This window comes from Prionailurus viverrinus, chromosome B4 (assembly GCF_022837055.1).
Source record: "Prionailurus viverrinus isolate Anna chromosome B4, UM_Priviv_1.0, whole genome shotgun sequence".
NCBI lineage: Eukaryota > Metazoa > Chordata > Mammalia > Carnivora > Felidae > Prionailurus > Prionailurus viverrinus.
Genome location: NC_062567.1, coordinates 132,587,648 through 132,611,506, shown reverse-complemented (window position 1 = coordinate 132,611,506; position 23,859 = coordinate 132,587,648). Strand labels below are relative to the sequence as shown.

The following is a 23,859-nucleotide window of genomic DNA, read 5'->3' as shown; positions in this document are numbered from 1 at the left end:
AGAAGCGCCCCCTCCCCCAGGATTCTTTTACCAGAGGACACGCACACCCAACAGCATCCCTGACAGAGGTCCCACCAGCACCTTCTAAATGCCTTCATGACATGGAGCCGCCCGGCTCTCAGCACTCAGGGGACTTGGTCTGTCCCCTGGCACTGAGTCAGAGGGCCCGTTCAGAGTATCTGCCGTCGTGTCAGGGCTCAGCGGCAGGAGGTGGTGTTCCTGCAGCTTGTCAGGACAGGGACTGTGGACAGGGTCTCACTGGGTTTTTGAAGACACGAAGCCTCTGAAAGGAGGCAGCTGGGTCTGCAGAAGCAGTAACTGTGGATTTATTGGCTACTTTGTCATTCGTGGTTCTGTGTCTTCTGGGTGTCAGGGGCTGGGAACCAGCCCAGCCAGAGCCTCCTCAGGAGCTGGGGGACCCAGGCCCCGGGCCTTTCCTCCTCACTCGCCACCTCAGAAGCCTCTAGAAAGTACAAACAGGCATGCCTGTGGGTCCCTTGCTGGGAGGACCTTTCCCCAGGGCCAGGGCGCCCTCTGATGCTGGGGGGACAGGCTCAGGAAAGGCTGGCCGCTCCCCCAGCCCGAGGGGAGTGGCTCCAAGTTCCCGGCTACCAGGAAGGAAGCAGGAGGCAGGGGAGACATTAGGGGGGATGCGGCATCTGGACACAGGGGCTTCTTCCCTCCCCTCCCCACCCAGGGCAGGAGGTCTGAGAGGAGTGATCTGTGACCTCTGCAGGGTCGCTGCGATCAGGGAGGGAGGCAGTCCTGCATCGGGGTGGGGCCTGCCATCTTACCAGAAGGGTATATTGCCATCTCCTTACGGACCTTTTTATTTTCCTGGGAAGAAAGAAAGGACACAGTGGTGGGCTGAGACAGGTTCTACCCTACACAAATGGGGAAACTAAGGCCTCACTTCACAGGAAGTCAGGAGAGGCAGGGTTCAGACCCGCTCCGCTCACACCAGGAGTGCGGCCTCTCAGCTCCGCACGGCTCTTTGCGCCACTGGGACGGCGGTTCGGCCCAGTGGTCTTGGGGGTGCCCCATCCCCCCAGTACTGCCCTCTCCCTCACGGCCCCCACCCTGCCGGGCTCTGGGGCTTCTCAGCGGGGCCCACGCTGGGGCTGTTCCTTACCTCCCAGTCTGGGATCCCTGCCACCTCTTCCTCCTCAGCCGTCTCCCTCCTGGCGGGAATGGAGCTGGCTGCTTCCGCCTCTGGGGCCCTCCCCTCCCCCTCACGCTGAGCCAAGATGTCAGGATCCTCCTTGGCAGCATCATTCAGTCCTCCAGTTGCCTCGGGGGTCATGGCCTGCAGGGAGGGTCAGGAGGGTAGAGGTGGGCAGAAAGGCCCTCAGAATGCCTCCTCCCTCCCCGCTCTCTACACCCGGAGCGTGTGTACTTCTTTGCCTTTCCAAGGAAGTCCTTCCCTGCTCAGTGAGTGGTGAGTTTCCTGGGGGGCGGGGGGGGGGGGTGCCACTACCCCTGGGATTCCCCTGCCACGAGCTGGGGTGTCTCTGCGCCTCATGGAGCTCTGACAGGAGCCAGCCTCACTTACCTCGGAGGCTTGCTTCTTCCCACTCCTGACTCTGCGTCTCTAACAGAGGAAAACAGAAGTGACTCACAGCTGCGAGGGGCTGGGAGTCCTTCCCTGCCTGGCCCATCCTCTCACTGAACCTACCAAGGACGCCCAGGACAGCCACCCCATTCCAGGGGAAGAGGGGTCCCCGGCCCTTACCTGAGTGGTCGCAGGGTAGCACTTATCCATCAGCCCCCACACTGGCCTTAAGGTCTCCCCTATGGGCTGCGTGACAAGGAGGGAGAGGGGGGAGGCAAGGCTGAGGTGACGTCTAAGGCCACCTCAGCTACACACTAATCCACTGTCGATGTCTGCATGCACAGACACCTAAAAACTACCAGTCATTTGAGAAAAAGTTCAAACAATAATTGGTAACTTTGCGTTCATGAAACAAGAATGGGCTGTAAAACAGAAATGTTCAAAAAACCTCTAACTCTTGCACACAAAAATATGATATAATAATGGGAATGAAAAATCCAATCCAAGTGTGGAAGGTAAAGTTGGAAAAAAAAAATTTTTTTTTCCCAGAAAGAACAGAGAGGAGATCAGGAGCTCCCACAGCTAAATCACAGATCTTTCTGAGAGAGGGAACAGAGACAACAGACTGAGGTGGCAGGGGAGAGATACCAAATGAATACACCCCTTTTTTATCAAGACAATTTCCCAAAGGTGAGGGACAGGAGTTTCCAGAAGAGAAGGAATCACCAAGTACCTAGGACAAGGGATGATGGAGACCCACCCCCAGAGCCTTCCATCAATACATTTGAGAGCACTGAGGACAAGGAACCCCCAGACTTCCAGAAATACAAAGAAAAAAGTCTGTTTCAGGAATTCAACTTCCGTCAGACTTTCCTTTGAAAGTCGTTGAAGCCAGGAGACAATGAGGATCTTCAAACCCTATGAGAAAAATACTTCTAGTCTAGAATTCTGTATCTATCCAAACTCTTGGTCGAATATGAATTAAGACTGTTTCAGATATGTGAGATCTAAAGACGCCCCCCTCGGGAAGCAGGGGTTCTCCTAGAGGTTGGGTCCCACCCAAATGAAGGAGTGATGTAGGCTCCCCAACATGGAAGTGGAGTGCTCCCCAGGCCCATGAGAAAGAGAGGTCCCGGGACAGCTCAGCCGTGAACATCGTGAAGGGTGTCCTGTCCATATGGAAATAGGAGGGAGGGAGGGCTCCATGGCTCCACGAAAACCATCATATTGATAAAGCACCTAATTTTTCTAAATGTATTGCAAGGAGACTGATTTTTCGGCAGACAGCTTGGATAAGTTGTAGGTAGAAAACTAAAAAAGAGGCAAGACCAAAATCACACACGAAGAGCGGCCACGGTATACTATTTCTGGCTCTGCTAGGAATATTATTTTTCATAGTTTAAAAATGTAAACCCTCAATATTGGTCTAATAAAAATTCTGATATACACCCATTGGCATGGCTAAAAACCAATGGCAAGTGCTGGGGAGGATGTGGGACAACGGGAATCTCGCATTCGGGGCTGGTGTGAGCGCCGAACGGCAGCAACCGCTCTGGAAAAGTCCCGGTTTTCTTGCGGGACTAAACGCACACTTAACCACACGCCCCACTCCCGGGGCCCGGTGTTTACCGAAGCGGAAGGAGAACCGGTGTCGACACAAAACTTGTAGACAAATATTTAGTGCGGTTTTATTTGTCACTGTCCCAAACTAGAAACACCCAAATAGCTCAAGTGGTGAGTGGACAAACTGCGGTCCGTCCCCACGAAGGACGCCTGCGCCGCTGCAAGGCACAAACTACTGCTGCGCATGCGCCCAGAGAGGCCTCAGGCGCACCCAGCGCAGCGAGGGACCAGAAGCGCAGCCGCGTCGGGGATGCCTCCACTTCCGGGACAATCCGGCCAAGGCAGCAGTGTGGGAACGGAAAACTCTTCACTGGGTCGGGGCGGGGGCAGTGGGGAAGGACTGGCTGCCCGTGAGTACGGAGGGACTGTCAGAAGGGATGGAACTGTTGTGGTTTGGGTTGTGGTGCTGCTTACACAGCTGTGTATGCCTGTCAAAAAAGGGGCCACTGGGGCGCCTGGGTGGCCCAGTCGGTTAAGCCTCCAACTTTGGCTCGGGTCATGAGTTAGAGCACCGCACAGCTCAGAGCCCGGAGCCTGCTTTGTATTGTGTGTGTGTTTCTCTCTCTGCCCCTCCCCCACTTATGATCTCTCTCTCTCTCTCTCTCTCTCTCTCTCTCTCAAAATAAACATTTAAAAAATTAAAAAAAAAGAAAAAGAAAAAAGAGCCCACTGCCGTGGTGGGGGGCTTAAAAGCCAAAATGATATAAATACAGCAAAACAGCAATGTTACTTAAAGGATTTTAACAAGCGAAATTGTCATTACTCAAATTAAAAATTTTACACCCCCAGAACAAGGCTATAGCTGTCTACACTGGAAGGCTGGGGGAGGTGAAGTGCTGGAGGGGCAGTAAATGTGCAGTTGTTACGAGAGCTACATCCTCAGCTTCCACTGTAGGAATTCATTGGCTAATGTTTATTTTTATTTTTGAGAGAGAGAGAGAGAGAGAGAGAGAGCGAGTGGAGGAGGGGCAGAGAAAGAGGGACAGAGAGAATCCCAAGCAGGCTCTACACTGCCCCGACTTGGGGCTCCATCTCACAAATCACAAGATCACGGCCTGAGCCGAAATCAACAGTTGGAAGCTTAACCCTATGAGCCGCCAGGTGCCGTGACAATAAATTTTTAAATGGAAATTTGACCGGTTGCTTTAAGAATCAGCAACAACAAAGAAAGGAGGTGAAGTTGGATTCAGTGGTCTCCAAGGCACCTGCCAACATGGGCCTTCTTAGGGTCTCCCCACCTCTGAATGGTCACCCCCAGAAGGTGTAGCACATACTTCTCAGAGTTTCTGGGCCACCGATAACCTTGTTTCTATGGGATTCTCCTCTTCCCAACAGCGCTGTGCAGAAAAAGGAGGCCCCCAGAGATCAGGTATGTGGCTCTATACTATCACTTGGGCGACCTGGATCTAGTCCCTCTGGGGGCCTGTTTCCCATCTGTGTAAAGTGTGAGCTGCTGGGTTGCCGTGAGGCTCAAATGACATAACAGATGGACAGCACGTAATCTAGCACGTGGCCCTGGGTGAGCGTCCAGCATCCACTTGCGTTCTTCTGACCCAGGGCTGGGAGCAGGGGCTTCGGCCATAGGTTCTCGGATCTGGGACATGGGGGAGAGTATGCAACCCCAGGCAGGTGTCCTGCCCGCCACCACCTCATCCACCCATGGGCGCTGAACCACATTCCACGGCTACTCACATGAATGGGGGATCATCTGTTCCTTTTAGATGGTGGAGGCCACTGCCACAGAGGCCCGCGGTGACCAGCCAGCCAGCCCGTGGGGGGTGGGGGCCTCTGTTTTAACACTTTGCCAGGAACACGGCAAATTTCTGCAGAGCCCTCGCATGCACACACATACACACACACGGTCAGTCAACAATTGAGGTCAAGGAGCGTGACCCCTGTTCAGGCTACAGTGAGACCATCCCAGCCTCTAGGCCCCCGAGGTGCCTACCTGTGAGGATTCCCCAGCGATCTCATGGTCCGGGACTGGCTTCCCCACAGACTCCTGAAAATAGTAGTACACCACTCCTGAGGACGGGTGGAGAAAGACCAGTTAAAACATTTAAAAGAGTGATGCAATCACTTTAAAATGTCAGTATTTACAATATACCAGAAACCATAGCCTTTTAAACTGAACTTATAATGAAAGATGTAGGCAGCAAAATGTATGCAGAATGTATGATTTCTCAAAAGGTATGCAAGCAAAAATTGGAAGATCACTGCTGTGATTGTATGGGTTTTGGTTCCTGGATTTTCTGGGGAGCGTGGAGTTTTGGTTCCTGGATTTTCTGGGGAGCGTGGAGGCATGGGTTTTAGAAGCAAACGTGGGTTCAAATCCTAGTTTAACTACGAAGGGCAGAAAGAAGGGAAGGGAAGAAAGGGACAGAAGGGCAGCCTTGACTCTGAGCTGCACGGCCAGTCCCTGGGAGCTGGGCGGCCTTGGAGGGGCCCTTAGGAGCCCCGGTAGGCGGTCGGAGGTGGGGGTGGCCCTGGGGCGGGAACCAGCTTCCCAGCTCCTGCCGTCACGCACTCCCAGGCTCCTACCTGCAAGAACGAAGACCTGTACTATGTACAGGGACTTGTAGAGCCTGGAAGGAAAGCAGAGTTGAGTGTAAGGCTGGGGTGTTGTCTCATGCCCTCGCTGGTGGGTGGGTAGCGGCTTTCCTCCCAACCCAAACCCCAGGACCACATCCACCAGAGCGTGTCCGACACTGTGGGTGAATAAATCCTTCAGCCGTAACAGGGCCCAGCCTGGGCTTTCTGCTGCCCCGCAGGCAAGGCTCAGTGCCTCTGCCAACTTGACAGCCAGCCTTGGAGCCTGGAGCACACTCCCTTCTCCTTTCCTCTTGTACTTGTTCCACGGGTCCACCTTGCCTTCCCTGCCAGAGAGCAAGGACCCAGCGTTGGCTGGGCATTCATCGTTGCTCATGCAGCGCTGGGTCAGCTCTTCTCCCTGAAGTCCTCCAAAGCTCCCCCTACTCTGGACAGATCCCACAATCCAGATCAGAAATAGTATCCCCGTGACTCACCCTCCTCTTCTGGGACCCCTCCCTTGGGAGAAGCAGAGCATCTTGATGCTGCCAGGACACTGGCTCCCAGTGTGTGTGTGTGTGTGTGTGCGCGCGCACGCACGCACACAAGCATGCACACACACACACACACACACACAGAGGCATGTCCCCCACGTGCCAGGACCAGGCCCTCCACCCCAACCCTGAGTCCCAGGGATACTGTAACAGTCAAGGAAAAGGGAAGAGAGAACCCTATTTTCCTTCCTCTTAGACCTGGGGGCAGGGGGGGGTCGGGTCCCCCTTCCTGGTCATCGGAGGCCCTGGAACAGGGCCCGCTGAAACCTCACCTCTCTCTCTGGCAGCATAGTCCAAACACCATTTTCAGTCTAAGAAGAAAAGATGGTCAGCAGTCAATGCATCATGCAGACCGGGGATCCCAGCGTTCCTTTACCTGGTGGCTTGTGGGGACTGCAGTGGGCCAGAGGCAGTGGGGGGAATGGCAAGGACATCTGCCCACAGGGCTCAGCCCGGGGATGGCCTGCAGGTCACAGCCGGAAGCCAAACTCAGGATGGAGTGGGCTAGCGATGAGAGCTTGGAAAACACTCAGGGATTCCTCCCAAGACCTCAGAGCCCCAAGCAAAAGCTGGTTTCAACACCCTCAGAGCTGGAAAGGCAGCTCCCAGGGAATCGGGATGGGAAAAGGGGGTTGGGAGAGGAGTAAGGAAAAAGGTATCGCTCTATTGAACATTTGGTAAAAAATGACCCCAGATGTAGGTGGCTAATTATTTCAGAAATGCTGCATAACAGAAACTACTCAAAAGTATTGGTAGCTTTTAATCATTATTATTTACTAGTATAATTTAGGAGTCCTGGGGATATCCCTGGCCTCTTCAAAATACCCTCTCTGACTGAAATCCCACCATCGGTGGCCGATTCCATACGAACCACCACCACTGTGAAGTCAAGGTCTCCACTGTGAGCAGGACCCAGTGTGGCCTGGAGCCTCTGCTTCCCAGGGAGCTCCCTACTCTCACCAGGGACTATTTCGGAATCTCCCTTTAAACCTCTCTGGGCCCAGCCCCACTGTGTGCTCCACGCCATCAGGTCTTCTCACAGTCCGGGTGTTTGGGGTCCCCTCTCTTACTGGTATATTCAGCCTTGCCTTCTCTACTGGCTCCTAATCAGCATTTCACACATCACTCATGTGTTCCATTAAAAAAAAAGGCCTTCTCGAGGCGCCTGTGTGGCTCAGTCGGTTAAGCGTCTGACTTCAGCTCAGGTCGTGATCTCACAGTCCGTGAGTTTGAGCCCTGCGTCCGGCTCTGTGCTGACAGCTCAGAGCCTGGAGCCTGCTTCGGATTCTGTGTCTCCTCCTCTTTCTGGCCCTCCCCTGCTCATGCTCTGTCTCTCTCTCTGTCTCAAAAATAAATAAAAACATTAAAAAAAGAATTTTTGAAAAAGGCCTTCTCCCTTGAACCAGATCCCTTCCCAGCTACCTTTGTAATGGCGCCCTATCCTTCACACCAGCCCTCGGGCCGTCTGCAGGGAGCGTCTTCACTCCTCCCCTCGGTCCACGGCTGCTTCAGCGTGGTCCTGTCCCCGCAAACCTCCAAAACCTCTCTCGCCAAGGTCACCAACAGCGCTGAGCCACCAAAGCCAGTGGGCCTTTTCCAGGCGTGGCTGACTTCAGCTCTCCGCAGGTCACTACGGTGCCTCCCTTGTCCGGAGTCACCTTCTCTGAGAAAAGTGCCGGCAACATGTTCGGCAGGAAGCTTTCTAGTCATTTCTAACTTGGCGTGAGCAAAGTTATCAGGCTTTCTCTGAGAGGCGGTTTGGGGGCAGAGAGGAGAGTAAATGAGTCTTGAGAGGGAGAGAGGGAGAGAAGAGGGAGAAGGGGAAGGCCAGGCAGGAAGGGCTGCGGGGACGGTGAGCTGAGAGTCGCAAAGACGACTTCCACCTGCTCCGGCCGGCGCGTTACTGAGGGCCGCCCTTCGAGCCGCCTTACCACAGCGGCCCACCTTGATGTCAGCGATTTGCAGAGTGCCCTTCGACCCTTTCAGTGTCCAGGCAGCCCACTCACCTCCCTCTGGCTCCAGGACCGAGCTGTGAAGGGCACTGCAGCCCGGCTCAGTGTGGGGGGCTGGGGCGCGGCCCCTCCCTTTTGGAAGGAGAGTGGTGTCTGTGTGTGACATCACGTCCCAGGGGGCTTTATGACAGGACAGCCTCTCCACCTGTGGCCAGAACAGCTTGTCAGTTGCCTCAGGGCGGCTTTAAACCTCCTACAAAGGTCAGGGGCGGGACCTTTGGAGCTGTCTCTTCAGTTCCATTCAAGGCCACCACCGCTGCCTGAGCCCCTACGATGTGTCAAGTTACGTGCCGAGTCCTGTAGGGACTCAAAGACACAAAGGTGTGTAAGGCTCAGTCTTGTCACGTAACCCAAGAGGATGTTTTCTGCATCAAAAACAGGAACACAGCCTAACCATTTCTGACTGTCATCCATTCATTCAACCAGGGTCCCCTGAGCCTCCGTTTGGGGCCAGGAAAAACGTGGAGGGGATAGAAAGGCAAACAGGACATAGAGCCTGCCTTCGAGGAGCTTGACAACACCAAATAGACATATTCTGATTCAAGACAGTAACTTTTACCCTCCCCAAATTACTATGTAACTGACAGAAGTATGGGTGAGTAAAACTGAGGAATGCTTAGGGGCACGTGGGTAGCTCAGCCCATTAAGCATCTGACTCTCGATTTCGGCTCAGGTCATGAACTCACAATTCATGAGATCGAGCCCCATGTGGGGCTCTGTGCTCACAGCACGGAGCCTGCTTGGGATCCTGTCTCCCTCTTTCTCTCCCTCTCTCTGCCCCTCCCCCCCCCCATAATAAATAAAACGTTTAAAAAAGACCCTGAGGAATAGTTTCATATATACATGAAATATTTACCAAGATGACCACATTTGCAGCCATAAAACAAGCCTCACTAAATTTAAAAGATTAAAGTCACTTCTGGGGCGTGCCTGGCTGGCTCAGTCAGGAGAGCATCCAACTCCTGATCTCAGGGTTGTGAGTTCATGCTGCACATTGGGTGTGGGACCTACTTAAAAAAAAAAAAAAAAAAAAAGTATGTTCTTTGACCACAATGGAATTAAATTAGAAATCTGTAACAGAAAGATCCCTGGAAAATCTCCAAATATTTAGAAACTAAACACACGTTTAAATAACATATAAGTGAAATAAAAAATCTAAGAGAAAATTCAAATGTTTTTTGAACTGAATGAAAATGAAAAAAATATCAGAATGTGTGGAATGCAGTTAAAGTACTACCTAGAGAAAAACTCACAGTACTAAAAATATCTATATTAGAAAATAACAGGGGCACCTGGGTGGCTCAGTTAAGTGCTGGACTCTCAGTTTCGGCTCAGGTCATGATCTCCTGGTTCATGAGTTCAAGCCCCGCATAGGGCTCTGTGCTGACAGCTCAGAGCCAACTTGAGATTCTCTCTCTCCCATTCTCTGTGCCCCTCTTCTGCTCTCTCTCTCTCTTTCTCTCAAAATACATAAAATTTTAAAGATTCTTAAAAAAGGAAATAACAAATGTGGGGTGCCTGGGTGGCTCAGTCAAATGTCCAACTTCAGTTGAGGTCATGATCTCATGGTTTGTGAATTCAAACCCCACATAGGGCTCTGTGCTGACAGTACAGAGCCTGCTTGGGATTCTCTATCTCTCCCTCTGTCTCTGCCCCTTTCATGCTCTATGTCTCTTAAAAATAAATAAACTTAAAAAAAAGAAAATAACAAATGTCTCAAATGAATTGCCTCAGTTTCTACTTTAAGAAACTGGAAACAGAAGAGCAAATAAAGCCCAAAGTAAGCCCAAGAATTGAAATAAAAAAGATTAAAGTGAAAATAATTGAGGGGCGCCTGGGTGGCGCAGTCAGTTGAGCGTCCGACTTCAGCCAGGTCACGATCTCGCGGTCCGTGAGTTCGAGCCCCGCGTTGGGCTCTGGGCTGATGGCTCAGAGCCTGGAGCCTGTTTCCGATTCTGTGTCTCCCTCTCTCTCTGCCCCTTCCCCGTTCATGCTCTGTCTCTCTCTGTCCCAAAAATAAATAAACGTTGAAAAAAAATTTGAAAATAATTGAAATAGAAAACAGAAAAACAATAGGAAAAAATCAATAAAACCAAAAACTTGTTTTGTGAGAACAAAATGCATAATTCTATAGACAGACTAAACCAGGAAAAAAAATAAGATATGAGTGATTAATATCAAGAATGATAAAGGTGACAATGAAGCAGATTCTATAGATACCAAAATGATAATAAGGGAATATTATGAACATGTCATGCCAATAAATTGGACAACATAGAGGAAATAGACAAAATCTTTAAAAGGCACTAAATACCTCATCTCAGACAAGAAGAAATACAAACACTGAATAATACATCTATTTTTTTTTTAATTTTTTTTTTCAACGTTTATTTATTTTTTGGGGGACAGAGAGAGACAGAGCATGAACGGAGGAGGGGCAGAGAGAGAGGGAGACACAGAATCAGAAACAGGCTCCAGGCTCTGAGCCACCAGCCCAGAGCCTGACGTGGGGCTCGAACTCACGGACCGTGAGATCGTGACCTGGCCGAAGTCGGACGCTTAACCGACTGCGCCACCCAGGCGCCCCACTGAATAATACGTCTATTCAAGACATTGAGGGCAGCATTATCTGATATCAAACCCAGACAAGAAAACTACAGAACAACATCCCTCATAAACATAGGTGTAAATATTATTAACAAATTATAACTTGGAACCAACAACATATGAAAAGTATAATACATAATACCAAAGGAGTTTAACCCTCAGGAATTCGAGGTTGGCTCAACCTTCAAAAAGCAATCAACATAATTCACCATTGTAACTAAATAAAAAAGAAAAATCATGTGATTATCTCAACAGGTGCATAAAAAACATTTGATAAAAATCAGCATCTGTTCCTGAAGAAAAACTTCCAGAAAACTAGGAGTAGTTGAGAATATCCTTGACTTGATGGAAGACATCTATGAAAAAGTGCTAACAATACACTCAATGGAAAATACTGAATACTTTCCCCCTAAGTTCAGGAATAAGGCAGGGATGTCTGCCCTCATCATTTCTATACAATATTGTGCTGGGAGTTTTAGACAATGAACTCAATGAAAAAAGAGAAGTAACTGCCCCTTACACCATTTGTAAACCTACCCTACTCCTGAATGGTGCAATGATGTCAGTGAGAAAGCATACATCGAACATCCCTTACCATGCCTAATCTAGTCCAATAACCAACCTAATGTCTGCAAATCTGATTTATTACCACTTGCCAGTTGTTTTTCCTGAAGTCAAACTGTATACTTTGAGTAACAGATTTCTAGAGTCAGAGCCTCATTACTGCAATGATTCATCCCTTTATATAACTTAGAATACTGTTTGTGTCCATTTCATAAAAGAGCTGTAACATTTTCTCCATCAATTTCTGTAGCAAATTGCAAATGAGACCAAAGCCTTTCACTTGCAAATGTATAATGTTGCTTATTGATTAAACTAATGTTTTTCAAATTTGACAATCAGCGTTAGCCATTATAAAAGAAGACCGATCCTTCCAATGAACTTCAAAGCTTAACATAAAAAGAAAGAAAACTGGAGAGACAGAGATGTAACAGGCGATCAGATTGGAAAAGAAGAAGTAAAACTATCTTTATTTTACAGGCAACATGATTGTGTATAAAGTCCTATGGATCATACAAAAAACGGCTATAGTTTAGCAAGGTTGAAGGATACTAGATCAATATGTAAAAATAAATTATATTTGCAGTGAACATAAAACTGCTCTAAAAAATAAAGTGTATTTAAAAATCAACTATATTTCTATATAATAGCAACAACTGGGAATTGAAATATTTTTAATTATACCATTTATAATACCATCAAAAATATGAAATTTATAGGGGAAAATGTGGCAAAAGATGTATGCAAGATCTGTACAGTAAACACCACAAGGCACTGATAAAAGAAGTTAAAAAGACCTACATAAATGAAGAGATATACCACGGTCATGGATCAGAGGATTCAAGATTGTTAAGATGTCAATTCCACCCTCAAACTGATGTATAAATTCAGTGTAATTGTAATAAAAGTTCCAGCGAACTTTTTTTCATTGTTAAAATCAATATGCTTTATCTAAGGTTCATAATGGAAATATGAAGGGCCTAAAATAGCCAAACAATAAAAAAAAAAATAAAGTTGTTTAGGAATCAAGGCAATATGAAGTTGTTGATGTCAAGAGAGACTGGAGAGAATAGAATCCAGATAAAGGTCCGTACACTGTCGATTGATTTTAGACAAAGGTGCAAAGGTAATTCACTGGAGGAAAGAGTCTTTTCAATAAAAATGGTCCTAGAGAAACTGGATATTCATAAGGAAAAAAGTGGATTTTGATTCATATCTCACACCATGTACAAACAATAACTCAAAATTAATCATAGACCTAAATCTAAAACCTAAAACTATAAAATTTCTAGAGGAAAACATAGGAAAAAATCTTCGTGACTATAGATTAAGCAAAGATTTCTCAATATAACACCAAAATCATGATCCATAATAGAAAAAAACTGATATCCTGGACTTCATAAAAATCTAAATCTTCCCTTCTAAAGACACTATTAAGAGAATAGAAAGGTAAGCCGCAGACTCAGAGAACATATTTGCAAATTATATATCTAATAAAGAAATCTGTCTAGGATATATAAAGAACTCTCAAACTCAATAGTAAGAAAACAAACAAGTGATTTTTTTTTTCAACGTTTATTTATTTCTGGGACAGAGAGAGACAGAGCATGAGCGGGGGAGGGGCAGAGAGAGAGGGAGACACAGAATCGGAAACAGGCTCCAGGCTCTGAGCCATCAGCCCAGAGCCCGACGCGGGGCTCGAACTCACGGACCGTGAGATCGTGACCTGGCTGAAGTCGGACGCTTAACCGACTGCGCCACCCAGGCGCCCCAACAAGTGATTTTTAAAACGGGCAAAAGATTTAAATAGGTACTTCACCAAAGAAGATAGATAGATGGAAAATAAACACATGAAAAGACTCTCAACATCACCGGTCACTAGGAAAGAAAATGCAAATTAAACCTTAATAAGATATCACTGCACACCTACTAAAGACTCTCTCAAATTAAAAAGACTGACCATACAAAACATTGATGAAAAGTGGAGTAACTGAAACTCTCAACCACTGCTGATAGGAATATAAAATGATGCAACCACTTTTTGGAGTTTGGGAGTTTCTTTAAAAATAAAAACACATGGGGCGCCTGGGTGGCTCAGTCAGTTAAGCGCCCGACTTCAGCTCAGGTCATGATCTCAGGTTTGTGAGTTCGAGCCCCACATCTGGCTCTGTGCTGACAGCTCGGAGCCTGGAGCCTGCTTCGGATTCTGTGTCTCCCTCTCTCTCTGCCCCTAACCCACTTTCATCCTGTCTCTGTCTCTCTCAAAAATAAATAAACATTAAAAAAATAAATAAAAACACATGGGGCACCTGAGTGGCTCAGTCGGTTAAGCTCCCAGCTTCGGCTCAGGTCATGATCTCACAGTTTGTGAGTTCGAGCCCCATGTCTAGCTCTGTGCTGACAGCTCAGAGCCTGGAGCCTGCTTTGGATTCTGTGTCTCTCTCTGCCCCTCCCCTGCTCGCTCCCTGTCTCTCTCTCTCAAAAATAAATAAACATTTAAAAAAAATTATTAAAAAAACAAGAACAAAAACATAGACCTACCATGTTACCTAGCCATTCCCCTCTAGGTATTTACCCAAGAAAGAAAGCATATTCCGTACAAAGACATACACACAAATATTCATAAAAGCTTTATTTATAATAGCCCCGAAGTGGAAACAACCCAAATACCCATGAACAAATTGTGGCGGCACATCTGTATGACAGAATACACTCAGCAATAAAAGGAATGGGCTACTGATCCCCATAACAATAAGGATGAATCTCAAAATAATTTTGTTGAGTGAAAGAAGCCAAATAAAGACGAATACATACTGTATGATTCCATGTATATAAAATTTTGCAAAATGCAAGTAAGTTTTCACGACAGAAAAGCACATCAGCGGTTGCCTGGGGATGGAGGTAGGAATAGGAGGAGATGGGATGGAGGGATTACAAAGGCACATGACGAAGCTTTTAGGGGTGACAGCTTCGCTCACTGTCTTAATTGTGGTGATGCTTTCACAAGTGCATATCAAAATATCAAACGGTAACACGTGCAGTTTGCTGTATGTCAACTATACATCGATAAAGTTGTTTTTAAAAAGAGTAAAGTTATATGAACGGTCCTATCTTCTCTTCCTCCAGACTTTAAACACTGCAAACATCCTTTAAACGTTTAAACAGGTATTCGCGTAATCTCCAAAAGAACCTACCTCAACTCCTAACAGAGCACACATAGGTATTTCTTTATAAGGATAAGAAACAGAAAAAAAAAGGCCTGTGGAAAGAACTGGCGACCCAAAAGGAGGAATTCAGCAAGAGGATTCAGAGCAATCAATGGCCTCCTAAGCGACAGTTACCCCCCAAAATAGCAGAAAACTAGAAATGTCCTATTTTGTATTCTCAACAATATTCAAGAAGACATTGAATCTATGAAACTGTAAGCAGTAACAAAAACTTACCCTGATGCAGGCCGATAGTTAAATTTTATTATTATTTTATTTTTTGGAAGATTTTATTTTTTAGGTAATCTCCCCACCCAGCTTGGGGCTTGAACTCACAACCCCAGGATCAAGAGTGGCACGTTCCACCACATGAGCCAGCCAGGGCCCACTAAGTTTTGAAATGTAACAGAGGGGCGCCTGGCTGGCTCAGCCAGTTAAGCGTCTGACTCTTGATCTCGGCTCAGGTCATGATCTTGCAGTTTGTGGGATTGAGCCCCGTGTCAGTGTGGAGCCAGCTTGGGATTCTCACTCTCTCTCTCTGCCCCTCCCCTGCTCATTCTCTCTCTCAAAATAAATAAATAAACTTTTAAAAAATGTAATGGAAACACTGACTAGCAGGTTGGAGACTACAAAAACAAAACAAAACAAAACAAAACTGAATTAGTGCATTAAGAGAGGAGACCAAGAAATTCTCCCAGAACACAGAGGCAAAAGATAAAGAATGGACACATTTGAGAGAAAACAGATGGAGGACAAACCTAGAAGACCAAATAGTCATAAATAAGAACACCGGGGGGAAAGAGAGTTGAGGGAGAGGCAATGAAATAAAAACATTCCCTGAAATAAAGGAAGCTTTGACTCTTAATCAGTCACATGCTTTTAGATTAACTTAATAAGGCAAAAATAACACTAAGCATATATATCTTGGTAAGATTTTTGAATTTTAAGGATAAAGAAAATATTAAGGGGGCACCTAGCTGGCTCAGTCAGTGGAGAAGGTGACTTTTTTTTTTTATGTTGATTTATTTTTGAGAAAGAAAGAGACAGAGTGTGAGCAGGGGACGGGCAGAGAGAGAAGGAGACACAGAATCTCCAGGCTCCCAGCTGTCAGTACAGAGCCCAATGTGGGGCTCAAACCGTAAGATCATGACCTGAGCCAAAGTCAGACGCTTAAAGGACTGAGCCACCCAGGAGCCCCTGGAGAATGTGACTCTTAATCTCAGGGTTGTGAGTTCAAGCCCCACGTTGGGTGTAGACACTACTTAAAATCTAAAGAAAGAAAGAAAGAAAGAGAGAGAGAGAGAGAGGAAGGGAGGGAGGAAGGAAGGAAGAAAGAAAGAGAAAGAAAGAATGAGAGAGAAAGAAAGAAAGAAAGAGAAAAAGAAAAGCAAACATTAAGGCAGAGGGAGGAAAACCCCAGATTACCTAAAAAGAATAAAGAATCAGAATGCGTCAATTACCACACGCAATCCAGAACGTCAGAGGAGAGTGGATGACGTTCTACAGAGTACTGAGAGAAAATGATTGATTGTGACCCAAGAATTCTATGCTGAGCCAAGCTGTCAGTGTCAGGACAACGGAAAGGGTCTCCGTGGCCACTGGGCCCAGACAGCAGCCTGCCACCTGTGGACACTGCCTCTCTCCTGCCTCAAACCACAGAGGTAAAAGAGAGTAGACCTGAAAATAAATCCGTAATAGTGCTGGAAAACAAAGAGCGGGGCCCTGTTAAACTAGAAGCTATAAGGAAGCCCTCAAGAATGGAAGGCAGGCAGAATGAGGTTGACAGAGGAAACCAAAGCACAGATTACAGGCGGGAGCATCACCGTGAAAGGTGGAAGGTCTCTGGGGGTCTCTGTTCATTAAAATGCTAGATCTCGGGAGCAGGACAGAACCTATTAGGATAACTGCTCGGGGGATTCGTGTGAAGCAGAAAGTTGATGGGCTTCCTCTCTCCTCACCTGTGGCAAAGACAAAAACATGGATTAATCACCAGGTGAGAGCAATGAATGTGAGAATTTTTTTTTAATTTTATTTTTAAGAGGGAGGGGGAGGGGCAGAGAGAGAGGGAGACAGAGGATCCAAAGCAGCCTCCTCGCTGTTAGCACCGAGCTCCATGTGGGGCTTGAACTCACAGACCCTGAGATCATGACCTGAACCGAAGGCTGACACTTAACCCACTGAGCCCCCCAGGTGCCCCAAATGTGAGAATTCTTGGCCAGAGAAGTGCTTTATGGCTGGTAACTAACACCCAGCAGGAATGGGGAGCCCCGGTGCCCCAAAGTCTAACCACAAGCATACCCTGATTAGCAGTGTGTTTTCATGACCCTACATAGACTAATAGCACTCCACAATAAATAAAAGGATTCAAAGAGAGTCTACCAAAGTATTTAAAAAGTATGTTTGGGGGCACTTGGGTGGCTCAGTCGGTTAAGCGTCAGACTTTGGCTCAGGTCATGATCTCATGGTTCACAAGTTCGAGCCTCGCATCAGGCTCTGTGCTAACAGCACGGAGCCTGGGGCCTGCTTCGGAGTCTGTGTCTCCTTCTCTCTCTCCCCCTCCTCCACGTGTACTCTGTCTCTTTGTCTCTCAAAAATAAATAAACATTAAAAAAATGCTTTAAAAAAAAGAGTATGTTGTAACCCAGGAGTAGAAGAGATCTTCTTACAAGTAAATTTATACTATATAAATATTTAAATCTCTATATGACAAAGCCATCAACAAAATTGAAAAAAAACAAAAAATGGAGGTTTGCAGTGTATGTGACAAAGATTAATAGAGAGACTACAAAAGGCATTCCTACAAATCAATAGGACGATGAAATAGAAAAATGGGCAAAGAAGATGAAGAAATGTAAGTGGCCACATAAAAAGCTCAATTTCATTAGTAATCATGAAAATTAAAACAAAGAGCTATTGGGGTGTCTGGGTGGCTCAGTTGGTTGAGCGGCCGACTTCAGCTCAGGTCACGATCTCGTGGTCTATGGGTTTGAGCCCCACGTCGGGCTCCACGCTGACAGCTCAGAGTCCGGAGCCTGCTTTGAATTCTCTGCCTCCCTCTCTCTCTCTCTGCCCCTCTCTCGACCACGCTTTGTCTCTGTCTCAGAAATAAATAAACATTAAAAAAATTTTTAAACAAACAACAAAAAAAGAGCTATTATTTTCTCCCCTTAAATTGGCAAAACTGTAAAACTGACAATGTTAAATGTTCAAGTGGGTACAAGGAACCCAGTACTTTCAATCACTGATGAGAGCAAAATTTGGCAACATCTATTCAAAACATACATACCTTTTGCCTCAGCAATTCTATTTCTAGTTATCTAGTACAGAGAAATACCCACTCGGGCAGGCATAAATGAGGCATGAACGAGGATCTACTTTGTTTTTAAAGATTCTTTTTTTTTATGTGCGGGGGAGGGGCAGAGAGAGGGAGAGAGAGAGAGAGAGAGAGAGAGAGAGAGAGAGAGAGAATCCCAAGCAGGATCTAAGCTCTATGCAGAGCCTGACGGGGGGTCCATCCCTTGACCCGGGGAACATGACCTGAGCTGAAATCAGGAGTCAAATGCTCAACCAACAGAGCCACCCAGCCACCCCGTATGTATTTTTTTTTTAATGTTTATTTATTTTTGAAGGAGAGAAAGATAGAGTGTGATCAGGGAAGCGACAGAGAGAGAGGGAGACACAGAATCCGAAGCAGGCTCCAGGCTCTGAGCTTCAGCACAGAGCCCAATGCGGGGCTTGAACTCACAGGCTGCGAGATCATGACCTAAGCCCAAGTTGGACGTTTAACTGACTGAGCCACCCAGGCGTCCCGTATGTCTCTTGTTTTTTTTTTTTGTTTGTTTGTTTTGTTTTGTTTTTCTTGTTTGTTTCTTTGCTTTAATGTTTATTTATTTTGGACAGAGAGAGAGAGAGAGACAGAGCATGAGTGGGGGAGGGGCAGAGAGACAGGGAGACACACAATCCAAAGCAGGCTCCAGGCTCCGAGATATCAGCACAGAGCCCGACACGGGGCTTGAACTCACAGACCACGAGATCATGACCTGAGCCGAAGTCAGACGCTCAACCGACTGAGCTGCTCAGGTGTCCCTGTCTCTTGTTTTTAATAGCACAGAGTTGGAAATCGCTTAGGCCTATGAATAGGTGAACAACTGACATAGGAAATATGCTATATCCACATTACAACTTCTTTCCAGAACTAAAATGAATCAGATCTAGATGAACTGAGAGCATGATCTTGGAGAAAAAAGGGAGATGCAAAACAGCAGGTATGATAGAAGTTAGGTATGGACACCCTCCCCCAAAATTTCAGCCCACAAATTCAAATGTGCAAGAAATGATAAAATAGCACACTTCTTTCTTGTTACATAAACATTTTAAACTCCAAGCTCTCAGGGATCCTCTGTCTCCCTCTCTCTCTGCCCCTCCCCTGCTCACACGCATGCACGTGCTCTCTCTCTCAAAAATAAATATTAAAAAAAAAACAAAAACAAAAAAAAAACAAAGGGGCGCCTGGGTGGCTCAGTCGGTTAAGCATCTGACTTCAGCTCAGGTCACGATCTCACACTCCGTGAGTTCGAGCCCCGCGTCGGGCTCTGCGCTGACCTCTCAGAGCCTGGAGCCAGTTTCGGATTCTGTGTCTCCCTCTCTCTCTGACCCTCCCCCATTCATGCTCTGTCTCTCTCTGTCTCAAAAATAAATAAACGTTAAAAAAAATTAAAAACAAAAAACAAAACTCCGAGCCCTCAAGTTTGTGGGAAATGAACCCTAAGTAATTCTCGAGGCATTGCTGCCCCTCACCCTCAACCCAGAATTTTACCCAGATTTTGGGCAGCGCCGAGGCTTGTGAGGGCAAGGACTGTGTCTCCGTCTTCTCCAGGTCCTCTGTATTTGGCTCAATGACCAGCAGAGAACGCCACTCAGGAAATGTCTGGAAAATGCATGCGATGGTCACACAGAGGGTAAGTGGCCGGGCCCGAGATCCAGACTCCTGTCCATTACTCTCTGCTGTGCAACATATGCAGCCCCGTGGGGCCCTGTGCTGGGCTGTACCACACTTGGTGATCTCCCCCTTCCTACTGAATATTGTCAGGGGAGACCTAGTGGAGAGTCAGGACTTTCACCTTTGATCACGGGTAAAAAGAAACCTCCCTCTCATGGTGTCTGTGGAAGCCACAAGGGGAGGAGCAGTCATGAGGCACTCCCACCCTTACCAGCCAGACAGCAGGGAGGTCTGAGAGGAAGACTTGTAGGGGGCCGAACGCCCACTCCTGCTAATTACCCTGAGGGCTCCCCACCCCGCTGCTTACAGTCAACTGAGGCTCAGTGGAGGGCCTGGACCTCTTTCCTCACTTGCAGTAATAAGGAAGCTCCACCATTTCCCCTGCAGGAGTGGTCTCGAAGGAAGCTACCTTAAAAAAAAAAAAAAAAAGTTTAGGGGCACCTGGGTGGCCTTGTCAGTTAAGCTTTGATTTCAGTTCAGGCCATGATCTCATGGGTGAGTTCAAGCCCTGTGTCTGGGCTCTATGCTGACAGCTCAGAGCCTGGAACCTGCTTCGGTTGTGTCTCTTTCTCTCTGCCCCTCCCCTGCTTGCACTCTGTCTGTCTGTCACTCTCTCCTCCCAAAAATAAATTATAAAAACATTTAAAAATTTTTTCTTTAAGTTTAAATAAGATCCAGGGTCTCCTAACATAATATCCAAAATGTCCAGGTTTCAATAAAAAAAAAAAAAAATCACTCATCATGCCCAAAACAAAGTATCTTAAACTGAATGGAAAAAAAAAAAAAAATCACTAGATGCCAACAGCAAGATGATAAAGGCAGAATTATCTGTAAAGATTCTAAAGCAGCCATCGTAAACATGCTTCAACAAGCATTTATGAACATGCCTGAAACAAAATAAAAAATAGTCTCAGCAAAGAAACACTAAATAGAAAGGAGAACCGGATAGCGATTCTAGAACAATAATTGAAATAAAAAGCTCAGTGAATGGGCTCAAAAGCAGAAAGGAGAGGACAGGAAAAAAAGCCAGTGAACTGGAAGGTAAAACAATAGAAATTATCCAGTCTGAACCACAAAAACAGACTGAGGAAAAAACGAGCAGAGTATCAGGGACGTGTGGGGCTATTTCAAAAGATCAAACATCATGTTATCAGAATGTTAGGAGAGAAGAAAGAGGGCAGAGCTGAACAAATACTCAAAGAAAACTTTCCAAATTTGGTGAAAGGCATAAAATGACAGACTCAAGAAGCTGAGTGAACTCCAAACAAGATAAATCCAAACAAGTTTACACCAAAACACATTATGGTCAAACTTCTGAAAACTAAATAAAGGAGAAATCTTAAGAGTAGCCAGAAGAAGGGCGCCTGGGTGGCTCAGTCGGTTGAGTGTCCAACTTCAGCTCAGGTCATGATCTCACAGCTCGTGGGTTCGAGCCCCGCATGGGGCTCTGTGCTGACAGCTTGGAGCCTGGAGCCTGCTTCGGATTCTGTGTCTTCCTCTCTTTCTGCCCCTAAGCCACTCGCTTTCTGTCTTTGTCTCTCTCAAAAATAAATAAACATTAAAAAAAAAAAAAAAAAAAGAGTAGCCAGAGGAAAAGCAACTCCTTACCTACAAGGGAAAATCAACTCAAACGAGAGCTAATTTCTCATCAGAGGCCACAGACGCCAGAAGAAAGTGACACAACATTTTCAAGTGTTGAAATGTCAGCCCAGAATCCCATATCCAATGAAAATGTCCTTTCATTGGATGTTGGAAGAAATCAGGAAATTCCCAGATAAAGGAAAACTAAGAGAACTTGTCACCAACTGATATGCTCAACTGACTTCTGGTAAAGGTGCAAAAGCAATTCAGTGGAGGAAAACTAGCTTTTTAACAAATGGGTTCTGGAGTAATTGGACATCCACAGGCAATAAAAAAAAAAAAAAAGAATATCTAAATCTAACATGTTATACCAAAGTTAATTCAAAATGAAAAATGCACCATGTACTTAAATATAAAACATAAAACTTTTATTTATTTTAAAGTTTTATTTGTTTAAGTAATCTCTCTACCCAACGTGGGGCTCGAACTCAGAACCTCAAGATCAAAAGTCACATGCTCTTCCAACTGAGCCAGCCAGGCACCCCCAAACATAAAACCTTTAGAGAAAACAAACAGATAATCTTCTGAATGTAGGGCTTGGCAAAGTGTTCAATTTGACACCAAAAGCACAATCCATTAAAGGAAACGACAGTGGCAAGAGGGGCTGGGGGTAGTGGGTAGCCTTTAACCTACATCTATATCAACACATCCGCCCCAATAAAGTAATATGGTTTGCTACAGAATATTGACGTTTTCTTAATTTGGAGTAAAATGTTTAATGTAAGTGTAAATAGGGGCTTAGATGCAAACATAGGACCAAGACAATCTCCTGGATACAATCTGCCCCACCTCCACCCTCAACAACACTGCTACCCTTCACTGGCTTGTGATCACTAGGATCTACTCTGTGTGACATGTGATAGGGATTGAGGTTACAGAAGTTAACAGGATTAGGGGCCCCTGGGTGGCACGGTTGGTTGAGCGGCTGACTTTGGCTCAGGTCATGATCTCGTGGTTCGTGAGTTCGAGCCCCACGAGGGGCTCTCTGCTGACAGCTCAGAGCCTGGAGCCTGCTTCAGATTCTGTGTCCCCTCTTTCTCTGCCCCTTCCCCACTAGTGCTCTGTCTCTCTCAAAAATAAATGAACATTAAAAAAAATTTTTTTTTAAGTTAACAGGATTCTCATAATCTGATTGGTAGACACAGGAAAGAAAACTAATACTTATCAAACATCTGTGTGCTTCGAAACACTCTCCTAGGCACTTCACATTATCTAGATTATCTCACTTACTCCTCACAACCCTGGGTGGTAGCCACCATTATCCCCATTTTACAGATGTGGAAACCAGAGTTCATGGGGGAAAGGTAACTTGACATACAGCTTGTAACTGGTATCAGGAACTGACAATGAATGTTTTTCACCATATACTACATTGCTTCTAATTCTACAGAGGTATTTATTTTCTGTACTGCCCTATTTCCCAATCTTCTAAAGTCATTTTTTTAAATTTTTTTTTTAACATTTATTTATTTTTCAGACAGAGAGAGAGAGAGAGAGCATGAACGGGGGAGGGTCAGAGAGAGAGAGGGAGACACAGAATCTGAAACAGGCTCCAGGCTCTGAGCGGTCAGCACAGAGCCCGACGCGGGGCTCGAACTCACATACCGCGAGATCGTGACCTGAGCCGAAGTCGGACGCTTGACCGACTGAGCCACCCAGGCGCCCCTAAAGTCATTTTTAATAAAGACAAATAGGGTTGTTGTTTTTTCTTTCTGTTTTTAAGGTGATGAGAGCAAGAAGGCATTATTATCTGGGCTTTACACATTTGAGAAATCATCAGATTCCATGTTTTCCAGCAGCTTTATTGAGATATAATTAACATAACGTAGAATTTATCCTCCATCCGTGTTAAGTGCACAATGTAATGAATTTTAGTTTATTTACAAAGTTGTACACTGTGCCACAAACTAATTTTAGAGTATTTCCATCAGCCTCAACAGAAACCTCATGGTACATTCACTCCTCATTTCCACTCAGCCCACTCGTCTATATAGATTTGACTTTTCTGAACCCTTCATATAATTGAAATCATACGTGTTTTGTATCTAGCTTTTTCCATTTAGCATAATGTTTTCAAGGTTCATCATAGCTACAAAGTATTCCATTGTATGGATATGCCACATTTTGTTTATCCTTTTTTTTTTTTTTAGATCCATCCAATTCACAGATTTTTAGTTACTGTGAATAATGCTATGAACATTTGTTTATATGTCTTTGTACGGACAAAGGTATTCATTTCTTCTGGGCAGATACCTAGGATTGAAATTGTTGGATCACATAGTGAGTCTATGTTTAACTTTTCTTCCAGGGATACATTTATTTATTTTTTAAAGTTTATTTATTTATTTTCAGAGCGAGTGAGAGTGGAGGAGGGGCAGGGAGAGAAATCCCAAGCAGGCTCTGTGCTGTCAGCACAGAGCCCAACGTGGGGCTCGATCTCCCCAACCGTGAGATCGTGACCTGAGCCGAGATGGAGAATCAGATGCTTAACGGACTGAGCCACCCAGGTGTCCCTACGCTTAACTTTTTAAGAAACTGCCAGACTGGTTTCCGACGTGGCTGCATTATTTCACAT

The 23,859-nt window shown here is 46.0% G+C and overlaps 1 long non-coding RNA gene across 1 annotated transcript; it reads left to right on the top strand.

The window, feature by feature from the left end:
- The first annotated feature begins 3,298 nt into the window (after positions 1 to 3,298).
- LOC125169436 (uncharacterized) lies at positions 3,299 to 19,566 on the top strand. Its single transcript, XR_007153677.1, has 3 exons — positions 3,299 to 3,525; positions 4,511 to 4,544; positions 19,521 to 19,566. It is a non-coding gene; the product is annotated as an uncharacterized LOC125169436 (long non-coding RNA).
- The last annotated feature ends 4,293 nt before the right edge of the window (positions 19,567 to 23,859 follow it).